The 26,511-nt window shown below is 24.5% G+C and overlaps 1 long non-coding RNA gene across 1 annotated transcript; it reads left to right on the forward strand.

Annotated features, from left to right (window-relative positions):
- The first annotated feature begins 22,085 nt into the window (after positions 1-22,085).
- On the forward strand, positions 22,086-23,919 carry LOC135931755 (uncharacterized). The gene is made up of 3 exons (XR_010573146.1): positions 22,086-22,292; positions 22,334-22,398; positions 23,431-23,919. It is a non-coding gene; the product is annotated as an uncharacterized LOC135931755 (long non-coding RNA).
- Positions 23,920-26,511: the final 2,592 nt, after the last annotated feature.

Raw genomic sequence — 26,511 nt, forward strand, 5'->3', positions numbered from 1 at the left:
ATAAAAATAGCTAAAAAAAATGGCAATCTTGCTTATATATCCTAGAAAATTTTTTAAATAAATTTGAAATTAATATGAATATATGCTAAGAAAGTGAATTCTTATATTTAAATTAAGTTTTTTTTAAAAAATCGCTAAAAATGAGGAAAATAAGTAATCATTTTGTATAATAGTGTTTACTTACTAGCATTTATTACTATTATTTAAAGGGGAAGGAAAAGGAAAAGAGAAGAAAGGAGAAAGTAATAAGAGGAATTAAAAGGAAAAGGAAGGAAAGATAAGGAAAAAAAGAATATGGAAAAGAAATTAAAAGGGAAGAGGCGAAAGAGAAAAAAGAAAAAGGGTAATGAAAGGGAAAGGGAGAAGAAAGAGGAAGGTAATAAGAGAAATTGAAAAGAAGGAAAAGAGAAGAAATGGGAAGGTAAAAAGAGAAATTAAAATGGAAAGGAAGGAAAATATAAAAAGGAATATGAAAAAGAAATTTAAGGGGGAAAAGGAAAAAAAAGGAGAAATGTAAGAAAAAGGTAAAGAAAGGGGTAAAGAAAAAGGGAAAAGAAAGGGGGGAAGAAAGAAAAGAAGAAGGGAGATGGAAAATAAAAAGGGTAAGGAAAAGAAAAGGGAAAGGGGGAGAAGATAAGGGGAAAGAAATATGTAAAGGAAAAGAGGGGATGGGTAAAAGAAAAAGGTCAAAGGAAAGGAAAAGAGAAGAAAGGAGAAGATAATATGAGAAATTAAAAGGGAAAAGAAGGAAAATAGAAAGAAAAAGGAATACGGAAAGGAAATTAAAAAGGAAAGAGGGAAAAGGGTAAAGATAAAGGAAAGGGAAAGGAAAAGTAAAAGAAAAAGGTAAGTGATGAAAGAAAAAAGTTAAGGAAAATGAGAAGGGAAAAATGGAAAGGGTAAGAAAATGGATAAGCGAAATAAATGTGGAAGAGAAAGAATAGGAAATAGAAAAGATAAAGAGAAATGTAAAGCGAAACAGAAATGGAAAAGAAAAAGGAAGAGGGAAATAAAAATAATAAGGAAAAAAGAGGGAAGTGACTAACTTTATTTTGTATGGTTGACCTAATTTGCTGGGTTTCGTGATCTTTGGAACGTCTATCTTGTTGATTAACCACCATCTCTTTCTTTGTTTGGCGACGACAGATAAATGTCAAATTTGTACAATTATTAAGAAGGGTTAAGACAGGACCTGTTTTCTAAAATAAAAACAAAATAAAAATATAAAAAATGATATATAATGAACCTGTAGAGGAGTCAATATTAAGTTCAACTCTCTAGCAATTGTTGGAATATCATCAGATATTGGTGAATCTCAGTCTACACGGCCGTAAGGGGGGGGGGGGGTGAGAAAAATGCCAAAATATATTGTCATTTTGGAGGGTAGGTATTGATTTGGGGGATAGATATTGATTTTTTTTTTTGGGGGGGGGGGGGTAATTTTTGACTTGAATTATATTACTTTTAAATCAATTGATACGATTATAATGTTTATCGTTGATTTTCTGACAAATGTCAATTAGAGAAAAGATATCTGTCAATTAATAAATAATATAAACTATAAAAAAAAATTTGAATTTTATGCCATTTTCATTTACCATTAAATAATATTTTACAAGTTCACACGTAAAGTCTAAATATTTTTCTTATTTGGTAATTTTCTTAGAGATTAGCATATATTGTTAATTTTAATAATATATTTCTAGATTTTTTTTAGCAAAATAAATTTTAATTATCAATTGTTTCTATCAGCAATTACATATTTTATAAGTATAGAGGTATTTTTTAGAAGATTAATATATTATATCTCTAAATAATTATATAATAAATTAAGTCATGCATAAAAAAATATAACCTTAAAGTATCAGGCAAAAAATAATAAAAAGTATTATGTGAAAAGTAATATTCTATTTATTTCATTTAGATCAGGGTTGCTGTCTCCTTCCATCAGTGGGAGTCTCCCACAATTTTTTAGTTTACCCACATATATCTCTCCCACAAAAAGCTCCCACAATTTTTTAATTTCTCTTACAATTTTTTTTTTAGCATTTTAATGTTTTTTATATATAAATAATAATTTTGAGAGACAGTATTTGATTATTTTTATATTTTTAAAATAAATTTTAAATATTTATTCGAAAAATATGTCTAGTTCTTTTATTTTATTTTTCCGCTCTAAAATATATTTTTTATAAAATTCTCCAATTCTCCACTCGACATGTTCAAAATTTTTGTGTTAGAAAGAATAGAAGTTAGAACAGTATGTATAATTATTATAAATATATTTTAAATTACTTAATATATTTTATAACGTTATCTAAAATTGCAGTGCTCCACTCGACATTTTTTTATAAAACTATTGAAATTTTTTTCATTCGATAGTGAAATATCCAACGATATAGCTAACCACATAATGATAAATAAAGCTGATTCAGGGTTATAAATGAGTAGCATGCCAGCTTTCTGCGCTGATAATGCCTCTGTTAATTTTGGCAAAAATCAAAGTGTATTTACCAAATTGAGGCAGCACAATAATGAATTAATACCAATTGGCTGTATATGCCATATACTGCATAATTCTTGCAAGAAGGCAATGAATGTACTATCTGTAGATGTCGAAGTAATTGTGATGAAATGTTTTAACGAATTTAGTTCATCAACTAAAAGAGTCACTGAATTAAAAGAATTGGTGGAGTGGTCTGATTTGGAATGGTGTGAGTTGTTGCGATATGTACCTATCAGGTGGTTATCATTAATACCTGCCATCGAGAGAATTTTAAAATTTTACGAACCCTTAAAGAAATACTTCTTAAATAAAGATTTTAAAAGCTGTCCTAAAATTTTGGAAAATTTTTTAGAGGATGAAATGTCAGAAGCATATTTAGGATTAGTTTCAAATGTAGGAAATCTACTTCATGTAGTTAATATTCTGCTGCAATCAGAAGATTCTTTATTGATAAAGATTCACAAAATCATGCTACAGCTCTGTTCATCTCTACAGTTAAAAATAGATATTAAATTTTATGGCGCTATTGCTAAAAATATTATATTAAAATGTTCAAATAATACTCTAAATAATACATTTTTAAATGAAGCAGATATTTTTATTAAGACAATTTTAGAATATTTACAATCAAAATTTGATTTTAATAACTCTATTTACAAATGTTTAAATATTATGACCTTGGAACAGAAACCATCATTTGATGGTTTATGTAATTTAATAAATATATTAAAATTACCGATAGACATTGAAGCCTTGTTTGAAGAGATTGTAATTTTTTCCATTTTTTATGATTCGCCAGAATACTTAAAGTTAGATGGTCTAAAAGCAGAGGAGAAATGGGTGGAATTTTTTCGTAATAACGATAAATCCCCATGCTTAGAAAAAATTTGCGAGTATGTTTTCTCCTTACCTCATTCTATTGCCTCATCGGAGCGCATTTTTAGCCTGGCGAGGACTGCCTGGAGAAAGGAGAGAAATCGAATTACTTTAACAACATTAGAGGCCGAGTTAATGGAAACAAAATTATAAAATGTCATGCCAGGAATTTTATAAATATCTTAATAACGACGGTAAACGTTTAGTTCCATTATTTAAATCTCAAATAAAATATAATTAACTATAACTATTTGACTTTCTATATTTTATAAAATCTTATTTATATATTTGCATAAAATCAAATAAATTTATTTTTTACATTGTAAAATTAATATTTTGAATATTTTGGCAAATCATAAAAATAAAGTAGCATTACAATCTCCTCAAACATGACATCATATTAAATCTTATTAATAATTATCCGATAATAGTAATAATATTCTTACTTTGGTATTTCTGCAGCATAATTTAGTGAACCTTTATTAAATTATATTCTTCTGATTGCAACTGCATATTAACAGCATATAGTAGATTTCCTATATGTAAAATTCCTAAATATACTTCTGCCATTTATTTTTGAAAATTTTTTTCAAAATATTAGGACAGCTTTTATAATCTATTTATTTTTTAAAGGTTTGTAAAATTTTAAAATTCTACGATGGCGCGTATTAGGAGGAACCTGTCAACCAACATTAAGCTGACTTAATTCTGTAAATACACTCTGGTTTTTGCCAAATTCACTGAGGAATTATCAGATCAGAAAGCTGCCATGCAATTCATTGGTAATGCCAAACCTGCCATATTTACCATTATATATGGTTAGCTATGTCCTTGGATATTTCATATCTGGAGAAAAAAATAGTTTTATTGAAATGACATTAATTTTTTGAAATAGGGGAGGATCAAGGGAAATGTTATGATATCTCCTTATTAGAATTGCATATGTTTGCACATCTTTCAAATCGTCAAGAATTGACCTTCTGGATTTATATCCTAAAACATTGATGATAGCCTTGCTCATTTGTGTTCTACAAAGTATACTTTTCATTTATATTAGTCGTTAAATATTATGGGGAAAGATTCTACCAACATTTTGATGTTAGCTCTTTGAATGTTGTACTGCATGATAGGTATTTACCAGTTTCGCAACTGTAGTTGCATCTGTATTATTTCTTATTTTTGAAGAATATTTTTGTTTTGCAATAGATGTTGATAGACTGCCCTGTACTGATTTATGCTTTGAAGATTTTTGATGCCTCAAAATATCATATTCCATTCCCCCATTGTATTAACTAAATACTGTAGAACAACTTCCCCGCACTGATTATAATTATTTTTTACATTGTAAATTTAAAATTGTTTGTTTTTTTTATAAAATCTTATTTATACATTAGCATAAAATATATTTTTTACATTGTAAAATTACAATTTTTTTATAAAATTTTATCTTGTTTACATTCTTTTGTATTTAAAAAAGATCGTTGGTTATTATTTTTAAACAAAATTAATATATTATAATAAATCAATATGTTATTTTAATAATAAAGATAGTATTTAAGAAATTTTGTGTCGTACTATAATTACCTATTTTGAAAAATAGTTGCGTATTTTATTTTGGAAAATAGTTACCTATTTTATTTTGAAAAAGAGTTGGATATTTTATTTTGAAAAATAGTTGGCTATTTTATTTTGAAAAATAGTTGGCTATTTTATTTTGAAAAATAGTTGGCTATTTTATTTTGAAAAATAGTTGGCTATTTTAAATTAAATAGTTGGCTATTTTATTTTGAAAAATAATTACCTATTTTATTTTGGAAAATAGATTCGATTTTATATTTATAAAAAATAATAAGCGGATAACTAAGTCAATTCTAAATCCCGGCCGGCCCGTAAAATTTTTTTTTTTATCAATTTTCATATTTCTCCCACAATTTTTATATTACTCCCACAAAATACCCAATTTCTCCCACAATTTGAAAATTTTGACCTGGCAACCCTGTTCTAGATGAACAAAACAAAATGAAATGTGATTATATTAGTGACAAGATAAATGAACATTATAAACATAAACAACCTCATTTCAAGCCTGCTTATATCAAATTTACAAATATAGTTATCAAAAAAGATAATAATAATTGGGTATCCTTAAATTGTGGTATTCCATTCAATATCTAAAATGGAATTGAAACCTGTTGTGATTACAGTATTTTGATTTGCACTTATTTAAGATCTTATGTATATAAATTTGTATATTTACGGAAAATAGTTTTTTTTTTATATATAAAATTGAATATTTAGAGTTCATGTAAAATTTGAATATGTATATTGTTAATAATGAGTATTATAGAAATAAAAGATATTTGGATAATGATTTAAAGTTGGAGTATTATATTATAGAAAGAAAAGATATTTGGATAATGATTTAAAGTTGATTATAATCAGACGAAATTTATTGTGTTATATCGGATGATGTTAATTTTATATAAAAGGCACAATTTTTATAATTTAAGGGACTTTGACTTTTTTTAATTTTTTTTACTTTCTATTAATTTTTCGCATATAATATTTAGTATTTTATACTTTTATATTTTTTTTGGTTATGTTTTCCCTTTATATTAATTTATATAATTTATAATTAATTTTTGGTATTAGTATTTAATAAAGGATTCAAAACTATAATTTTAGTATATATTTTTATTTATATTTTATATTTAGGTTCCTAATCCCCCCAACCAAAAACTACCAACTGTGACAATTCAACATTTCCATATGTAACAGTGATGTTGGAGTGTGGAGGTGCCAGGGCAATTACAGCTATTCAGTCTAATACAAATCAATGGATACAGTGGGAAGGAAAAGTGTCAAACTGCATTCTAATACAAAAAAAATTTCAGAAGAAGGTAAGAAAAATATTTAAATAAAAGTAGGAAAAAAATTTAGAGAAGTATTTTAAAAAGAAGAAAATTTATCTTTTAAAATAAAAATTGGATAAAAAAGAGATTTAGATTTATTTTTAAAGATGTAGGTTAAAAAAGAAAAATTATTTTACGATAGCAATTTTGGTAAATATTGATAAGATTATGTTACAAAATTATGTAGGAATATAATATCTAAAATTAAAAACATAGAATTATAAAGGTAGCATTCATAGTAGATAAGATATAAAGAAGTTTGTGCTTTAATTATTTAAGTGATAATTAGGAATTTTATATTTAGAAGTTACTGGTAAACTAAAAACCATATGAATTTTGAAACTAATTGAGACTATGATATTTTAGATTTTAGAATTATTATAAATTGATCACTAGAGATAACTATGACAAAGAAAAAGAAACATAAATTGCGAAGATTAAAATTAAACTAATAGTAATTTAAAAAATTCGGCGAATAAGATTAAAATATACATTTATTGTTAGAAAATAGTTGATGTTGTAATTAAATTCTTATTGAAGATTTACGTTTAACTTTTATTTTAAGGGCTGCGAGAGATAAAACCTCAAGGATTTGATATGTGAATTTAGTATAATATTAGGTTGTTGATTAACCAAAAATTTTCATAAGGAGCGGCTTTCGTCATTAGAAAATTTATGCTGCAATCGAGCTCAATTAGAGATCGGATTTTTATTTTTTTGAATCATTAATAAGTTTTGAAGTCAATTAGGCAACATTATTCTAATAATAGTAAAAAGAAAAACAAGAAGAAAATAGGGAAATACTAAAGAAGAAATGATAAAATTTATTTTTAATAATGGATTTTTAGATATACGAAAATATCGTGCAGATTGAAAAAATAATTTTTTTTTAATAATGATGATATGGATACGAAATACTTCGGAAGAGAAAAGGGGAATTTTTTTTTGATATTTAATTAATATAAGACTAGTTACATACAAGAGTGCAAAATGCAAAAAAAAAAGAGTAAAAGAATTTAAGAAGTTTTAAAAGAAGAATTTTAGTGTAAAATAGTGATATATAATGGTGAAATAAAAAGTACGTTTTTTTTAAAACAAGTTGTGCTAGAATTAGAGAATTATAATTTTGTGTTTTAAAATTGATGATAGACATAATTGTGAGAATCATAATTTATAAAGGAACAAATTAATGATAGACACAATTATGAGAATCATAATTTCTGATGGAATGAAATTGATGATAGACACAATTATGAGAATCATAATTTCTGATGGAATGAAATTGATGATAGTCACAATTATGAGAATCATAATTTCTGATGGAATGAAATTGATGATAGACATAATTATGAGAATCATATTTTCAGATAGAATAAAATTGATGATAGACATAATTGATTTGTTTTTTAACAAGTCTGCTAGAGTTATGAGAATCATAATTTAGTGTGTTGAGAAACAACGAGACTTGCGAGAAGATAAGTCAGTTGGTTTTCAACAACAACGAGAGTGAATGAAAAAGAATAAAAAAGATATTTATTCCAGTTGTTTTTGAACAATGGTACCGCATTAAGAAAAGAAATAAATGTTTTATTTTCTTTAAAGAACAGGCGGATGCAAGAAATTATAAATGGAATAAATCCGTAATACCACAAGAAAACTAGATTCTTGGGTAAAAATTTAGAACAAGATTTTTTTTTTAGACTCAAGATTATCAAGAGAATTTTAGATTTAAATTCAGCTGTAGACATGGTTGACAACGGATGTGGATTGATATCTAAAGGACGTTTACCTGCAAATGGCTCAAGGAAGATATGGGTCTGGGCGTCATTGAGGGTAAAGGGGTGATAAAATTATAATGGTAAAAGTAGATTAGATGCGATCTGAAACGGTGAGACAAAGATCAAGTGAGAATAAAGACAAAGTCGATATCTAGGAACTGTCGTAAGATCTATACGGTTACAAGAATTAGATGCCTAGAACTAATCAATAATAAGAGAACGTTAAAGACAAGCGACTAGATAGAACAAATGGTCAAGACGTTCGAGCTGCAATCGTTAATCGCTGACCAATATAGCCCTAAGATACTAAAGTCGACAATCATAGAAACAGGAATTCGTGGAAACAATCATTAATCGCAGACAAATTATTATCAACGGTTTACCTTCATTAGTTACCAGTAACCGTTAGAAACAAGCAAAAACTAGGATAAATTACCAAAAGAATTTAAGACGGAATGTAATTAAAAAAGAGACTAGAAGAATTCATCGTGAATCGTTGATAGCATGCATTAATCGAGTTGGTCAATCGGCAATACAGGGATAAAATGCTACCCGTTTACCAGGAGTTGAAGATAGGATCCCAGAATTTCAAGCTGTAATCGTATACAAAAGGTCGTTAGAAGTTAAGAATACTAGACAAGTTACATTTGTCGTTAGAACTTAAAAGACATTAAAAATTAAGAAGAATAGATTTGGGGAGATACAGGATCAGTAAAGTCGAAATCGAAAGAAGGTTGGTCATTCGCAGAATGATGGGATCTAACTTAAGTGGAAGGGTGTTGTGATTGCAGTATTTTGTACTTATTTAAGATCTTGTGTATATAACTTTGTATATACGGAAAATAGTTTTTTTTTTATATATTTAATTGAATATTTAGAGTTCATGTAAAATTTGAATATATATGTTAGCGTCATTGTGTTATTTTCGGATGTACACATTGCCTGATTATTTTAGGCAATGTGTTACGGTGGTAGGCAGGGTGAATTAATTATTTAGGCAATGTCTTTTATTTTGCAAATTAATAAATTTATTATTTATTTGAGAGATTAATTTATTGTTTAATTGATATTAATTTAAGAGAGGAATTTATTATTTATTTTATTATTTTTATAATTTAAAGATTTCATTAGATATATTTTTAAGTAATATTTTTAAGATTATCAATGTTTTTTATATATTTTTTTGAGATTTATATAAATATTTTTATATATTAATTTTTTACGTTTTTTCTGGTACATCTTTTGAGCGTAAATATTTTTGAATATATTTTTATTAAAAGATTTTTAATATATTTATTTGAATAATTTTTTTTAATTTGTTATATTATTATTTTTCGTATCAGGTCAATTCAGCGAAACTTTTATCGCGAAAGACTTTTTCGCGAAACTTTTATCGCGAGTGTCGTTTATCGCGAAGGAATTTTATAGCGAAAGTAATATCGCGAAACCAATTCCGCGAATTTTTTTCCGCGAAACATTTATAGCGAGACAATATCGCGTATCGCGAATTTATTTCCGCGAAACTTTAAGCGCGAATACTTTATAGCGAATACATTCTAGCGAAACTTTGATCGCGAACTCGTTATAGCGAATTTATTTCAGCGAAATCTTAACCGCAAATACTTTATAGCGAATACTTTATAGCGAATACTTTATAGCGAATACATTTTAGCGAAACTTTTATCGCGAACTCGTTATAGCGAATTTATTTTCGCGAATACTTTATAGCGAATACATTTTGGCGAAACTTTGATCGCGAACTCATTATAGCAAATTTATTTCCGCGAAACCTAAACCGCGAATCCTAAACCGCGAAACCTAAACCGCGAATACTTTAGAGCGAATATATTTTAGCGAAACTTTGATCGCGAACTCGTTATAGCGAAACTTTAATCGCGAACCATTTATAGCGAATTTTCTACCGCGAATGAATTTGCGCGAAATTATTATAGCGAGCGCATGACCGCGAAAATTGCGAATTCATTTTAAATGAAATTGATATATTCAATATCAAATTACCAACCGAAGTTTCTTAAATCATAAACGTGAATGTTTTAAGAATATTTTATTACGTATTGTTTTTAATAAGCATGTAACCTCTATCTGATGTGATAGAAAATATATTAGTCTTTCTGGTCTCACTCACTCATGGTTGTAAGTATGGAGGGGACATTTTGGGTTAAGTTTTTACCAGAATATTTTAACACCCCCCCCCCCCCCCACATAAAATTTTAAAGTGTGCTTTATGTCATTTAAATGAAATACTTATTTTCCAATCTAGATAAAAAAAATATACTGAAAGCTAAGAATTTTTTATTGATTTTCTCAGATTATTTTTAAAAATTATAGAAGATTTTACTGATAATTAATACCTCCTAATTACAATTTTTAGATAATGCATATCAATATAACTTTCTGATATAATAGTAACTAATTCATTTGAATATTTTGATCTCTCCTTTTTCTTCTTTTCGCATTTTAATAAATAGAAATAACTGCAAAGTTATGATTAATCAAAAGAAAATTTCAAAATATTCTATTGGATTACATAAATTTGTAATATTTATGAAGAATAAATTATGGATATAAATCATTAGATCTTCAGTTATTTTAGTTTTTATTTTTGCTGATTTCACAAGTCTAACTAAACAATATAAAAATAAAACGTAAAATAGTTTTCATCATTTTTTAAAATAATACCAGTTCAATTTAAATCACAGCGTTTTTATGAAAACACCGCTAAACGCTTCTACTCAATTTGTAAGCACTTTTACTTATTATTTTTTCTAATAAAATGGAATTAAAAAAAATCAGGATTTTTTGAAAATAAATAGAAAATGTTCCAAATCAAGAAAATAAAGATATTCCAATATCGGGAAACCAGGGCAAAATGGAGTGTTTATTTATTTACTCTTACATATTTTACCACGACAAGGATGAAGGGGGGGGGGGGTTGTTAGAAACATTTTCTAAATTTTGAAAAAAGTATATAAATGAAGGATAATAAAAAATAATTATAAAATGTGGCTATATTTTAATTGATTAAATAGGTGTCTGTGTGTCTTATTCAATTTTCTCATTTTATAGATTGCAAAATTTTTTAGTGAGCTATTGTTTAATAAAAAAAATTAGATTATTTTTAATGACGTAAAAAAAATAAAAATAATTTTTAAAAAAATAGAACCAAAAAAAATGATGTGTTTTAATTTTAGTTTTATTTTTATTATTCATGACATGACATGACATGAAGCCACCCAAGCTCAATTACATTGTTATCAAATCAAATGAGAATATAGTATATTAAAAAAAGGGTTATTGCTTAAGTCGAGGGGTATATTATTTTTTTTTATTTTTTTTTTTTTGTTATTTTTTTTGTTATTTTTTTTATGTTATTTTTTTTGTTATTTTTTTTATGTTTTTTTTTTATGTTTTTTTAAAATGTTATTTTAAATTAATATAGTATTATTTGGTGATAATTTTTTTTGTGATAAATTTTTAAAATATTGTTGCATATTTTTATTATTTAGTGATAATTTTTTTTTGTGATAAATTTTTAAAATAATGTAGCATATTTTTATTATTTGGTGATAAATTTTTAAATTAATATGTATTTTTTCTTTTAAGATATTTTAAAATATTTTTTTCTTTTTTAAAAATATTTCTTAATTCCTAGGGAGGGGAGGAGGGTAGAAGAATTGTGATGAGTCAATTTTATTCATTAAATTGAAATGTAGTCTGATAATCTAAGCAATTTTAGGAAAATTAGCATAAAATCTTAAATTTTGTAGGGGTAAAATAGACCCCATCTTTAAATTCTAAGTGATTTTTTTAACCTTTGTTGGGAAGGGTTAATTCGAAATAAATTGAAATATATTATTGAAATTTATACAAAATAAAAATATCGAAATATAGTAATAAACGAGTCAATTTTATTCATTAAATTGAAAAATTGTATTAAAATGTATACAGTCATTTATAAATAGAATAAAAAGATCAAAGCGATTTAATAATTTATGTTTTCTAAAATATCTATATTCAAGTAAATATTCATGAATATTCTCTCGATCCCCATGTCTTTTATAGTAATGCTTTCTCAAATTAAAAATACCTTTAAAAATTTATGTTTCTCATTTACTTCTCTATCAAGTAATTACAATATATTTATACTTACTCAATATATAAATTCATAACCAATTATTATTTAATTAAAAATATTAATTTAAAAATTAATATAATATAATTAATTTTTAAAAACCGCAAATTATTTCAAAGAATTAATAAAAAATTGAAAAGATCTTAAAATTTCCATATTTTTAATATATTATACCAATTATTAATTTAATTAAAAATATTAATTAAAAATTATTAATTAAAAATATTAATTTAAAATTAATATAATAAAATTAATTTTTAAAAACCGCATATTTCAAAGTATTAATAAAAAAATTGAAAAGATCTTAAAATTTCCATATTTTTAATATATTATAATGTAATGTTATTATAATATTTTTTCTCTAAAAATCAAAATTCTCATTAAACATTCCCTTTGTTATTTTTATTTTCAATATTATTTTTTAGCCTTTAGTATTATCAAGCCTTTCGACTTATAGACCTTACGTAAAAAAAATAACAAAAAAAATAACATAAAAAAAATAACAAAAAAATAAAATAAAAAAAAAATAATATACCCCTCGACTTAAGCAATAACCCAAAATTAATTTAACCAATTTTTTCCCAAATTCCTATAACAAGGTCAATATCGTAACTTGACATGCGAACTCATTAAAGGAGTATCATTGAAATTAGAGGGGGGATAGTTAGTTATGAAATAATTATTATTATTTGAATAAAATTGGAAAGGGATGAATGGTATTTTCTTTTTTTAATTATTTATATTTGGTAGGAGGCTAAAAGTTTTGAGAGGGTTGATATCATTTATAGATATGTATACAAGCCCCTGATTATATTCTCCCCAGTTCTTTTCTTAAGTTAAAATAGGAAATGGTATAGCAAGTATTCTTATTTTAATAGATCCCTTTAGGTCATATTTTTTTATATCTAATTTACATATTGAATAAATATCCTTACAAAATAAATTTCATTATAAAAAGTTTTTTAAAAAATGATTTTTTTATTTATTGAATATGTGAAGGAAGTAGAGCATTGCCATATCATATCGTCTAAACCAATAGTTTGTTTGTGAAATATATAACTGAAGTGTAAAATTTTAAAAGAATCACTAATTTGGACAAAGACTGGTTAAAAATAACCATGGAAAAAAACATCGGACAAATACACCCCAATATAAAAAAATTTACATGCTTTAATAAATAAAAGGAAAATGTAATTCTCGTTTTAAACTTTGCCCTTTAGTGTAATACTTGAGTGTTATTTTATAATAATATTTTTCTAATATTGTTGCTCATCAAAAATGATCATATTTGTAAGGGAAAACAACTATATGACTCAAGGGCTAGGAATATTAGTTTTAAAATAATTTTATAATGCATGACGAAAGGTAGTTATTTTTGAAATTTAATTGTGGGATTGATGTGGTAGAGAAAGACTGCGTCACATATAAAAGAATTTGTAAATCTGCGTCACATATAAAAGAATTTGTAAATACTCTCATAAAATCTGTATCTTGATGAATGAATCTGTATGTAGCTAGCTAAATTTTATACCAAAGTAGACCCAAAGTAGACCCAAAGTAGACCTTCCTATATTTTTGTCACAAAAAATAATGCAAATATAAAAAATTTGAGACTATTATATAAAAACAAATAAAATTTTTATTATTGTAGATAAGAATTTTAAAAAATTAAACATTCAATGTTATATTAATAGCGATTCCTTTAAGATAATCTAATCTTGATCGATTTTCGAAGTCAGAAACAATTGTTACTATTCTCGCATGTAGATTTCGATATTTTTTTCTCGTGGTAGAGGGTGTTTCACTTATATTGTACAATTTTTAACTCTGTCAACCCTTGTTGTTTTTTTAAGCCTAGAATATAAATTATATAGTTTATTAATAAATCTTTATACTTTTTAAATCATTTTAAAATAATAGATATATAGATAACTAAATTTCCACATGTTTGGATGGTAACTTGTTAGGAAGGAACTAAAGCATCTATGCCACCCTTCAACCGCGTTGTTGGTTTTCGCTTCCCCGTTCAGAGTTGATTGTTAACAATTCCATTAAACAAAGCATGTAGTCTGCCTCTTCCAAACGTTTTACCAACGTAAGCTTTTTCAAAAGTTTCAATTAGAGGCTGAAGTAAAAATTGGTTATTAGATAAAAATTCTGAGTTTATTAGTAATTCAAATGTTTCAAACACATTTAAGGGTGGCACAAATGCCAAGCAAACCATCTAAGTTGTATATTAAATTCCACATCTGTTTTATATTTCCGGATATTTTTGAATGTTTCGCCAAAAGGATTGGCCGAAATGGAAATGGCAACATTTGTGTTGCGAACTGGGAAACACCTTATTGAAAGCTTTTACACTGGCCATTTCAAAATCCGTCATAATTTTTTTTGGAGTTGATATTAAGTTGTCACCTATAATAGTAAATAATATTCTTTCATATGTTTCATAATCCTTTCTATTGGTTAATATATATATGAGAGGTAAAACGTTTTTATTTTTAATCCCATGAATTTTATAAATTTGCGTAAATAAAGGTGGCGACGATTTAAATGTACCATCAGAAAACCAATGTTCGCATGAAGCTAAAAAGTTATGAAATCCTCATACTTATCTGTAATTGAATATTCATGCGGAATTACCAGCTCAATAAGGCTGCTAGGATTCGGACGTGCAAAACTGTTTGAACTCCGCGTTCGGTGAATTATACGTTTCATAAGATTCGGTGATGGTAGTGCCATTGATAAGGAATCACTTAATTGAGATACGTGTTTCGCCACAATAAAGTTAGAGTTTCCATAGTATTATTCAAAGATTCATTCTTTTATCTTACCATTTTTTTTTGTAAGTCGTACGGGACATTTAAATATATCTTGATTAATGCATGTTCTCCTGCTTGATAACATATTTTATAAGACTCCAAAATAAAGAGGAAAAAATTGCGAAAATATTTACAATTTATAACCAAAGGAATGGCACCAGCCAGACGAGAAAATTTTTTTTTTAATTTCGGCAATACCTTTTTTTTTTAATAGTTATAATTTATCAAATATGTCATTAATTATTTGTTAATTTTTAGTGTAGCTATATTTTTATTATATTTTACAATTATTTAAGCTTCAATAAGAATCCATATCAAAATATTATATTTAAATTAATTGAGATTAATGCCGAGATATTATACTAAAATTTTTATCAAGCCCGCCCCCCCCCCTTACCCTCTAAATAAAAAGAAAAGATAAAAAGATATCTATAAAGATCGTAAAATAATAAGATTAAAAAATATTTTAAATTGGGGAAATCCCTTATTTCACTTAGATGTAATTTATTTTTGAATTGCCATTCAAAATTGACATTCTAAACAGTAATGTTGTGGACTTTATTCATCTACACTGTTTATGAATAGTGACTGCCAAAACATCGGTTGTGCTTTTGACCAATCAAATATGGTTAAAATAAAATAAATTATTTTTTTATATTGAATATCATCATTTTCTTTAATATTTTTTAATCAATTTTCTTTTTGTCTAAATCTTCAATCGATTTCTGTTTTAGTAATATTATTGACACAAATCGACCAATTTATTTCTGAAGAAGAAGAAGTAGATCTGGGAATTGTTAGTAATGTTACTTCTTTTAATGGCCATGGTGTTAAAAACTAATTCCACTCTTGAGATTGAAATCTGATTGTTTCTTATGGAAGTTACTGCTTTCCCCATGATTTTCTATTAAACAAGCCGCTTTTATTTCTGAATTTATGATATAACTTGAAATATTTTGATCACCACCTTGTATGCCTAATCCTTTTATTATATTACATACTTCATTAAATTTACTATGATTAAAATGCTCTCCTTAATATTAGGAACTCAATAAATAGCAGCAATGTGAACACATGTATTTATATCGTTTTTTCTTTTTCAAACATATTTTTATATTCAGATCTAGAATATTTGACCATTTGACCAGGTCAAATATTCCCCCGTTCAATTGATTCGTGAAAATCTAGTAATTTATTGATAAATTTATAAATATTAAGTCAGACAATGAATAGGAATGCTTACCCAGATATCAATTTCGCCAGTAAATATCAAGATTTAACTAATAAACTCATGATTAATATATTGATAAAGCTGAGTTCCTTGTGCGCGATTATATAAAATAAGAACTTCGAAGAAAAGGATAGGATAGCAAAAAAAGTGTATTTCAATAACAAATTTCATAAACCAGATCTAAGTTTATTAATCATTATATAAATTTATTAAGGTTAAAAGAAAATCAAACTATGTGAATTAAAAAAATATTATTCAAATAATATAATTATAAAAAAATGATTCAAAATAAATTAGTCATAATTAGCAATTATCGCGATATTAAATTCTCTATAATATCTTCGCGATATGTTTCGCGAAATAATTGTCGCTACATTGTCTTCGCGATTTGGGTTTCGCGATAATAACTTCGCTATAAAATTTTCGCGATTATTGATTCGCGATTAAAGTTTCGCGGTAATGTATTCGCTTTAAAGGTTTCGCGATAAAGGTTTCGCTATAAAATTTTCGCGATTATGGATTCGCGATATAAGTTTCGCGGTAATGTATTCGCTTCAAATGTTTCGTGATAAAGGTTTCGCTATAAAATTTTCGCGATTATTGATTCGCGATAAAAGTTTCGCGGTAATGTATTCGCATTAAAGGTTTCGTGATAAAGGTTTCGCTATAAAAAATTCGCGATATTTGTTTCGCGATATTGTATTCGCGGTAATATATTCGCTATAAAGGTTTCGCGATAAAGGTTTCGCTTTAAAAAATATCGCGATATTTGTTTCGCGATATTGCATTCGTGGAATAGTATTCACTATTATTGATTCGCGATAAAAGTTTCGCTAAAAAATCCATTCGCGATAAACGACAGTCGCGATAAAAGTTTCGCGAAAAACTGTTTCGCGATAAAAGTTTCGCTGAATTGACATGGAACCACCCAGATATCAATTTCGCCAATAAATATCAAGATTTAACTAATAAACTCAATGATTAATATATTGATAAAGCTGAGTTCCTTGTGCGCGATTATTATAAAATAAGAACTTCGAAGGAAAGGATAGGATAGCGAAAAAAGTGTATTTCAATAACAAATTTCATAAACCAGATCTAAGTTAATTAATCATTGTAAAAAAATTTTAAGGTTATAAGAAAATTACAAACTATGTTGATTAAAAAAATATTATTCAAATAATATAATTATAAAAAAATGATTCAAAATAAATTAGTCATAATTAGCAATTATCGCGATATTAAATTCTCTATAATATCTTCGCGATATGTTTCGCGAAATAATTGTCGCTACATTGTCTTCGCGATTTGGGTTTCGCGATAATAACTTCGCTATAAAATTTTCACGATTATTGATTCGCGATTAAAGTTTCGCGGTAATGTATTCGCTTTAAAGGTTTCGCTATAAAGGTTTCGCGATAAAGGTTTCGCTTTAAAAAATTCGCGATATTTGTTTCGCGATATTGCATTCGCGGAATAGTATTCGCTATTATGGATTCGCGATAAAAGTTTCGCTATAAAATCCACTTGAGAAAAATGGTAAAGAATTTCGTTTTGGGGGTTTTAAGTTTTCAATTTAAATTACTTTCAAAATTATTAATTTTTTAGAAGATAAATTTTAAATAATTTTGCTTCAAATATGCTCAAGATTATATATTAATTCTAATTATGTTTCAAAGTACTCTATGCCATGAAAATTCAACCAAAATCTATAAATTAAAAAAGTCGGTAGAGATATTTTCGAACTTTTTAATTTGTACACTTATATTGAATTTTCTAAGCACAAAGCATTTTTAAAGCAAAATTAAGGTAATATTTATCTTTTTTAGTTGTATTAAGTAATATTTTATGCACTTATGATCAATTTATACCAAAATCAGATATCTGTACCCACTTTTTTAATTTGTACTCTTTTTGAATTGAGCATTTTTGAAGCAAAATTCATTTAAAATGCAATAATTGGTAATTTTTTCATATTTTTATTAATATTTATCTTTTTTAGATGTATTTAAGAATATTTGTTTTTTTAATCAATTTATATTTAAATATATGATTTTCCAATGGAGTATCTTGAACCCGTAGTATGGGCAATAAATAATAATGCCAAATAACGAGTAGGAAGAAAGGAGAAGAATTATTTTTTTTCTTGCTTAATTTTTCATAAACATTTAATTTCTTAATTTCTTTCTTTAATTTTTTTTTTAAATTGGATTTTGTGTAGCGAAGAGAACGAAAGCCACAATAAATAAATATATTAAATGTAAGCTATATTAAAAAAGATTTTATATTATAAATGTAAATTTAAAAAATATAGGTTGTTTAAAAATTGAGAAATGATTTTATAAAAAAAAATGTATAATAATAATAAGGAAGGTTTGCTGCAAAAATTAAGATATTTTTTTAGTTGTAGGGATCATTAGAACCGAAGTTATAAACCTTCAAAAAGTGCTAATGACCTTTTTGGCCACTTTAACCTAAAATAAATAAAAAACCTGACATGCTAGAAAGTAACTGACAGCGGATTTAGAATATGCATAAAAAACTGTCTTAAAACAAGTTTATTTTATTTTCTCCCAAAAAATCAAGTCGAAATTTGTCACACATGAATTAGCAAGCATCCAAGGTTATTGAAGATTTCCAAATTAAAATATTATTTTATTATGTTATATTATAATAATAAATAATTATCTATTTTTTATTATATAATTAATAATTGATTAGAAATTTATGTGTTTTAATTTTGTTTGAAAAATAAAATAAAATAAAGAAAATATTAAAAAAACTGTATTGTGTAATAGCGTCTAATTCCAATTAAATAAATAAAAGTATCTTAATCAATATCAACTAAGTTGTTATTTTTTAAAATAAATAATTAATTATATAATAAAAAATAAATGATTAATTGTATAATAAAAAAATAAATAATTATTTATTATTACATAAAATCCGAGGTACAACATGTACATACCACAATTTTTGCGATAAATACAAAAATACATATATAGTTTTTTAAATTGTCAAAAACTAATTTTATATCACACTAAATTAATTTTTAAAAAAAAGTAATACTACAACTATACCATTTTTAATTTTAAAAAAAAATCCACAAAAACAAAAACTTTATTTCGATAATCGTTATTTTTGAACTTTTTTGAGTTCTTTTAAAGTAAATAGGTAAAAATCTATATTCAAGTTAAATTAAAATTTCAGTGAAGATGTACCATAGAAAAGTGACAATTCTCATAATCTTTATTTTTGAACTTTGTGAATTTTTTACAAATAAATAGCTAAAAATATATATTGTAAACAAGTTAAATTAAAATTTCAGTGAAGATATACCATAGAAAAGTGACAATTGTCATAATCGTTATTTTTGAACTTTTTGAAGTAAATAGGTAAAAATATATATTGTAAACAAGATAAATTAAAATTTCAATGAAGATGTACCATAGAAAAGTGACAATTATCATAATCGTTATTTTTGAACTTTTTTGAATTTTTTTAAAGTAATAGGTAAAAATATATATTGTAAACAACTTAAATTAAACATAAAAAGTGACAATTGTCATATAGTTATAAACAAAATTCCTTAATTCGCTTTTAATTATTATAATCAAAATTAATGATGAGTTTTTTTCCTACAAATCATTCCTTGATTTTATAAAAACTCTAGATATAAAAATTTCGGTGAGATTTATTATGATTGTATTAATGACTAAAATAATAAAAATTCCACTATTATAATTAAACTTTACTCTTCATAGCAATCAGAAAGGTTTTTAACATAATGAATAATAGCTCGCATATGTATAATTAATTTTAAATTAATTTACTTTTTCTAAATATGTTTACTAAATATAGGTTATTTTGTATATCAACTAACTATAATATCTTTGACATATTTATTAAAAATCTATAAATAAATATATTTTAGATATATATTCACTTTAATGAACTATCGAAAATTACAAGTTTATTGGAATATTTTAAACAATAACTAAGATTATATGCAAAACACTAATTTTTATATGTAGAGATTTTAAAAAATCAAGGAACGATTTGCAGGAAAAAAACTCATCATTAATTTTGATTTATAATAATTAAAAGCGAATTAAGGAATTTTGTTTATAACGATATGACAATTGTCACTTTTCTATGGTACATCTTCATTGAAATTTTAATTTAATTTGTTTAAAATAGATATTTTTTGCTATTTATTTTAAAAAAATTCAAAAAAGTTCAAAAATAACGATTACGATAATTGCCACTTTTCTATATTTAATTTAACTTGTTTACAATATATATTTTTACCTATTTACTTCAAAAAAATTCAAGAAAGTTCAAAATAAATGATTATGACAATTGCCACTTTTCTATAGTACACTTCCACTGAAATATTAATTTAACATGTTTACAAAACATATTTTTACCTATTTACTTTAAAAAAGTTCAAAAATAACGATTATGACAATTGTCACTTTTCTATGGTACATCTTCACTGAAATTTTAATTTAACTTGTTTACAATATATATTTTTACTTATTTACTTTTAAAATACTCAAAAAAGTTCAAAAATAACGTTTATGGCAATTGTCACTTTTCTATGGTACATCTTCACTGAAATTTTAATTTAACTTGTTTACAATATTTATTTTTACCTATTTACTTTAGAAAAACTCAAAAAAGTTCAAAAATAACGAGAATGACAATTGTCACTTTACTATGGTACATCTGCACTGAAATTTTAATTTGTCTTGTTTACAATATATATTTTTACCTATTTACTTTAAAAAAACTCAAAAAAGTTCAAAAATAACGTTTATGACAATTGTCACTTTTCTATGATACATCTCTTCACTGAGATTTTAATTTAACTTGTTTACAATATATATTTTTACCTATTTGCTTTAAAAAAACTCAAAAAAGTTCAAAAATAACGTTTATGACAATTGTCAATTTTCTATGGTACATCTTCCCTGAAATTTTAATTTAACTTGTTTACAATATATATTTTTACCTATTTACTTTAAAAAAACTCAAAAAAGTTCAAAAATAACGAGTATGACAATTGTCACTATTCTATGGTACATCTGTACTGAAATTTTAATTTTTTTTGTTTACAATATATATTTTTACCTATTTACTTAAAAAAATATCAAAAAATTCAAAAATAACGATTATTATAATTGTCACTTATGGTACATCTTTACTGAAATTTTAATTTTATATCTTTACAATATATATTTTTACCTATTTAATTTAAAAAATTCAAAAATAACGATAAGAGATTTTTATATAACATGTTAATATTTTTACCTAAAAAATTAGCGATCAAAAGAGGGAAAAAGATACGTAAAAAATAATCTTAAAAAATATTTAAAAATAATATTAAAAATTAGTGATCAAAAGATATATCAGAAAAAAGTATATAAAATAATCTTAAAAAATATTTAAAAATAATATTAAAAATTAGCGATCAAAAGATATATCAGGAAAAAATACTTAAAAAATAATCTTAAAAAATATTTAAAAAGAATATTAAAGATTAGCGATCAAAAGAGGTCCGTGAAGTTGGCCCCACAATTTTTTATTTTTAATAGTTTAACAGTTGGTGTGATTAGTACCCGATTTGTACCGTTTTCAGTTCGATTTGTACCATCACCGTTTTTGAGATATTCAAAGAACAAAATGGGGGGGCCAATTTCACGACAGCCCTCAAACTTTTGACTTAAAAATAAAAAGGGAATAGGTCGATAGAGAATGATTTGTACTTGTACCATCACCGTTTTCCGGTATCGGTCCGATTCATTTTTCTTTCTTTTGTCATCAAACCATTTGGAGTCAAATGGCAAATTATTTTTCCTAAAATTATAAAATTATATTTTTGTAGAAAATTCTAAAATTAATATCGGCGCTTGGAATCGGAATCTTTTTCGCATCCTTACATTTATAGGGTAGACATAAATAAAGCCAAGAAAATTCTAAAATTATAAATAAAGTACCTCAAGGCAAAGGTAATTGGTTTTAATTAATATTTACATACACATTTTTGTAGAAAATTCTAAAATTAAGACGAAACCAAGCTAATATTAAATATAAATACAGTACCTCAAGGCAAAGGTAATTGGTTTTAATTAATATTTACATACACATTTTTGTAGAAAATTATAAAATAGACTAAACCTCAAAAGCTATTTACATACCGTTTTTGTAGAAAATAAAATAAAGACTAAACCTCAAAAGATATTTACATACCATTTTTGTAGAAAATTATAAAATAAAGACAACCTCAAAAGCTATTTACATACCATTTTTGTAGAAAATTATAAAATAAAGACTAAACCTCAAAAGCTATTTATATACCATTTTTGTAGAAAATTATAAAATAAAGACTGAACCTTAAAAGCTATTTACATACCATTTTTGTAGAAAATTATAAAATAAAAACTAAACCTCAAAAGCTATTTATATACCATTTTTGTAGAAAATTATAAAATAAAAACTAAACCTCAAAAGCTATTTATATACCATTTTTGTAGAAAATTATAAAATAAAGACTAAACCTCAAAAGCTATTTACATACCATTTTTGTAGAAAATTATAAAATAAAAACTAAACCTCAAAAGCTATTTATATACCATTTTTGTAGAAAATTATAAAATAAAGACTAAACCTCAAAAGCTATTTACATACCATTTTTGTAGAAAATTATAAAATAAAGACTAAACCTTAAAAGCTAATATCAAATATAAATACAGTACCTCAAGGCAAAGGTAATTGGTTTTAATTAATATTTACATATTAGTATTAGTAAGATTCTATCTTAGTATTTGCAAGATTCTATCTTAGTATTAGCAAGATTCTATATTATTAGAATATATTTTTCTGAACTAGGCCAAGGTAATTGGTTTTAATGATGTATGGCAAATTTTTTTTTCTAAAATTTATCATATATCTTTTATAATTTTAACAGTATTTGAACACATGGATAAAATTAGGAATATTTATATTTTCTAAGAAATAGAACATTAGAAGAACAATAATTATTTTGAGTGGAAGAGGAGGAAGTATTTTACAAAATTATTTTTAAATTTTATTATAAATATTTAATCAAATTTTTCTTAATATATTTTTCCTTAATCACGACATTAGTGCCTCCTTTGATAAATCCTCGACAAGAAGTTGGAGACAGTGATGTGGGGAATTCTGGGAACTTGTTGGAGGAAAGTCAAATGTTCAATCCTCCACAAGATGTTGGAGACAGTGATGTGGGGATTTCTGGGAACTTGTTGGAAGAAAGTCAAATGTTCAATCCTCCACAAGAAGTTGGAGACAGTGATGTGGGGATAATTTGTACTTTGTTTATTCATAATTGCATAATGCTCTTCTTTAGATTTATCAGGATGGTGGTGAATATGTTTCAATGTAAATTTCATTTTATTACAAATTCAATTGTTTTTTAGATATTTTTATTATTAATTGTAAAAAATGCTAACATATAAAAATTGAATTTATTATTCTTTGGGAAAGTAAAATTATATTGAAAGTTTATATTTATATTGAGATTGAATGGTGTTATATCTGTGAGGAAAAGATTGGTGAAATGGATTACATCTTTTCCATCTATGAAATTTTTTTTCTCCATATTAATTAAGTTGTAGTTGTTTTAAAATGTCATATTACTATTTATTATATTTTAATAAAGGATATTTTAAATTTTATTGTCATTTGAGAAAATCCATAATTTATAAAATTTGTAACATAAAATTTTATTATTCAAATTTTTTTGTACCATCTAAAAAATTATAAGGAAGGAGATAATTGATAAAGGAAATACAAAATTTAAATTTTGAATCCTTATTTTATTCAAATAATCATTTTTGAATATATATTGCTGATTTTTTAACTAAAACAATTGATTAATTTATTATTAAACTTTTATATGTCTTGGTCAATCATAGGTTTTAATTAAATAGATTAATAAATTAATCTGGTAACCGATAGATGTTCAACCCTAAGTATGATCAGAATAAAAATTATAAAATCTGCCTTCTAAAATATAAATATTTATATATTAATTTGTGCTGTAAAGTAATGTAAAAAAAAGTAATGTAGTTACTAACGTTGTAACCTTGAATTTTATTCATAAAAATATCTATTTCAGAGGTGATTATAAGCAGTGAATATTATATATTTCAAATCTTACAATTATTATTTTGCTTATCAAATTTTTTTTAAATTTACAGATAAGAAATTATTATAATATTATATAAATGATATATAAAAAAATAAGTTATATTATTCAAATGAAACAATATGTTTTCCAAGAGAAAATTAGGTAAGTCTCTTCTCTCTTTTAAAAAATCACATAAATTTTTCAAAATATTTTGTTTTGCTTGGTATCTACGATTTTTTTTGGGAGTGTATGTCTGAATCCTCCATTGGCCGATTTGTCCAGGTCGACTGTTATTTCCATCATCATCTTTTCAAAATATTTTGTTTTGTATGTTATCTACGATTTTTTAGGAGTGTATGCATGATTCCTCTATTGGCCGATTTGTCCATGTCGACGATGTACACTCTAAAATTATTTTAAAAATTACATTTTCTAAGTAAGATATTATGGAATAAAATGGGGGCAATCTTCAAACTCTGCAGCCATTTTTAAGGGAAGCATGGGAAAGAAGGAAATTAATAGATAGTCATATTAATAAGGATAATTGCATATGACGACTCTTATGACATATCTGAATTACTAAGATTTTCAGATAAAGACAAGTCCTTCAATGCGCGTTTCTTTTTAAGGTAACCGTAACGGGTTCCCTTTTTCAGATGTAACGAGTAACTGTAATGCGTTTCTTTTTTTGTAGTAACGTTTACAGCACTAGAAGTAATTAAAAAATTTTAATAATCTTTTATACCTAACAATTAATATAAGCCAGATAGTCTACATTCTGTTATTAACAATTATCATTTATATTAATTAATTATTATTGTTAATATGACCGATTAATACTAACCTTTAAATTGTTTTTTTTATGTTGATATAAATTGATTTTTTTATAAATTGTGTAGATTGATTTTTATTATATAAATTTTTATATATTAATATGAAAATTATTATATAAACCTGATTTTTTTAGTTTGATAAAAAAAATGTAAAATTTTAAAATATATTATATAAAATTAAATTAATAATTTAAAATAAAATAAACAATCTTTATATTAGAAAACTTTATGGTTACATTTTTTTATTTAGAAAACTCGTATCATTACATCATTTATCATAAAAAACTTTATGGTGGCAAAACTTTATTAATTATAAATTAACCAATTATTTTAGCGAATTTAAATACATTCTTCCTATATTTTATTTTATACTAGTTTATATATATTTAAGGTTTTTAATAATACTTTATTTATGTATTTAAATATTACTTTTTAAATATTTTATAATATATTGCATAAATTATCATATAACGATTTTAATTATTTATATTTAAATATTTCTTTATATATAATTTAATATTACCTTATATATATATTTAAATATTACTTTATATATATATTTAAATATTACTTTATATATAATTTAATATTACCTTATATTTATATTTAAATATTACTTTATATATATATTTAAATATTACTTTAGATATATTTAAATATTTTATAATATATTGCATAAATTATCTATAAATATTTTAATTATTTATATTTAAATATTTCTTTATATATAATTTAATATTACCTCATATATATATTTAAATATTACTTTATATATGTATATAAATATTACTTTAGATATATATAATTATTTATTAAATATTACTTTATATATAATTTAATATTACCTTATATATATACTTAAATATTACTTTAGATATATTTAAATATTCATAAATATATATTGCATAAATTATAATATAAATATTTTAAAATTTATTAAATTTAAATGTTAAATGTGTCTTGTTTGTATTCACCATCTTTCTTTCATTTGACTCCAAACAGCTGTGGGAATATTTCGGCCCCGAACCCCGTTTTCCAGCTATTGACCGTTGAAAATATGGCGACAAAAATAAAAAACACTCAACATTTATTTTTTTAAAAATTTTTTAACATACAACGGTAGAGAATTTTTTTCTCTTCCTAATGATGCCTCAAATTAAGCTTTATCTTCATTATTTATTTCGGAAATCAAATTTTAAACCTTATATTATAGCGTGAAGTTAG

Source organism: Gordionus sp. m RMFG-2023, chromosome 1 (genome assembly GCF_954871325.1).
Source record: "Gordionus sp. m RMFG-2023 chromosome 1, tfGorSpeb1-WG-v2, whole genome shotgun sequence".
In the NCBI taxonomy this organism is placed as follows: Eukaryota; Metazoa; Nematomorpha; class Gordioida; order Chordodea; family Parachordodidae; genus Gordionus; species Gordionus sp. m RMFG-2023.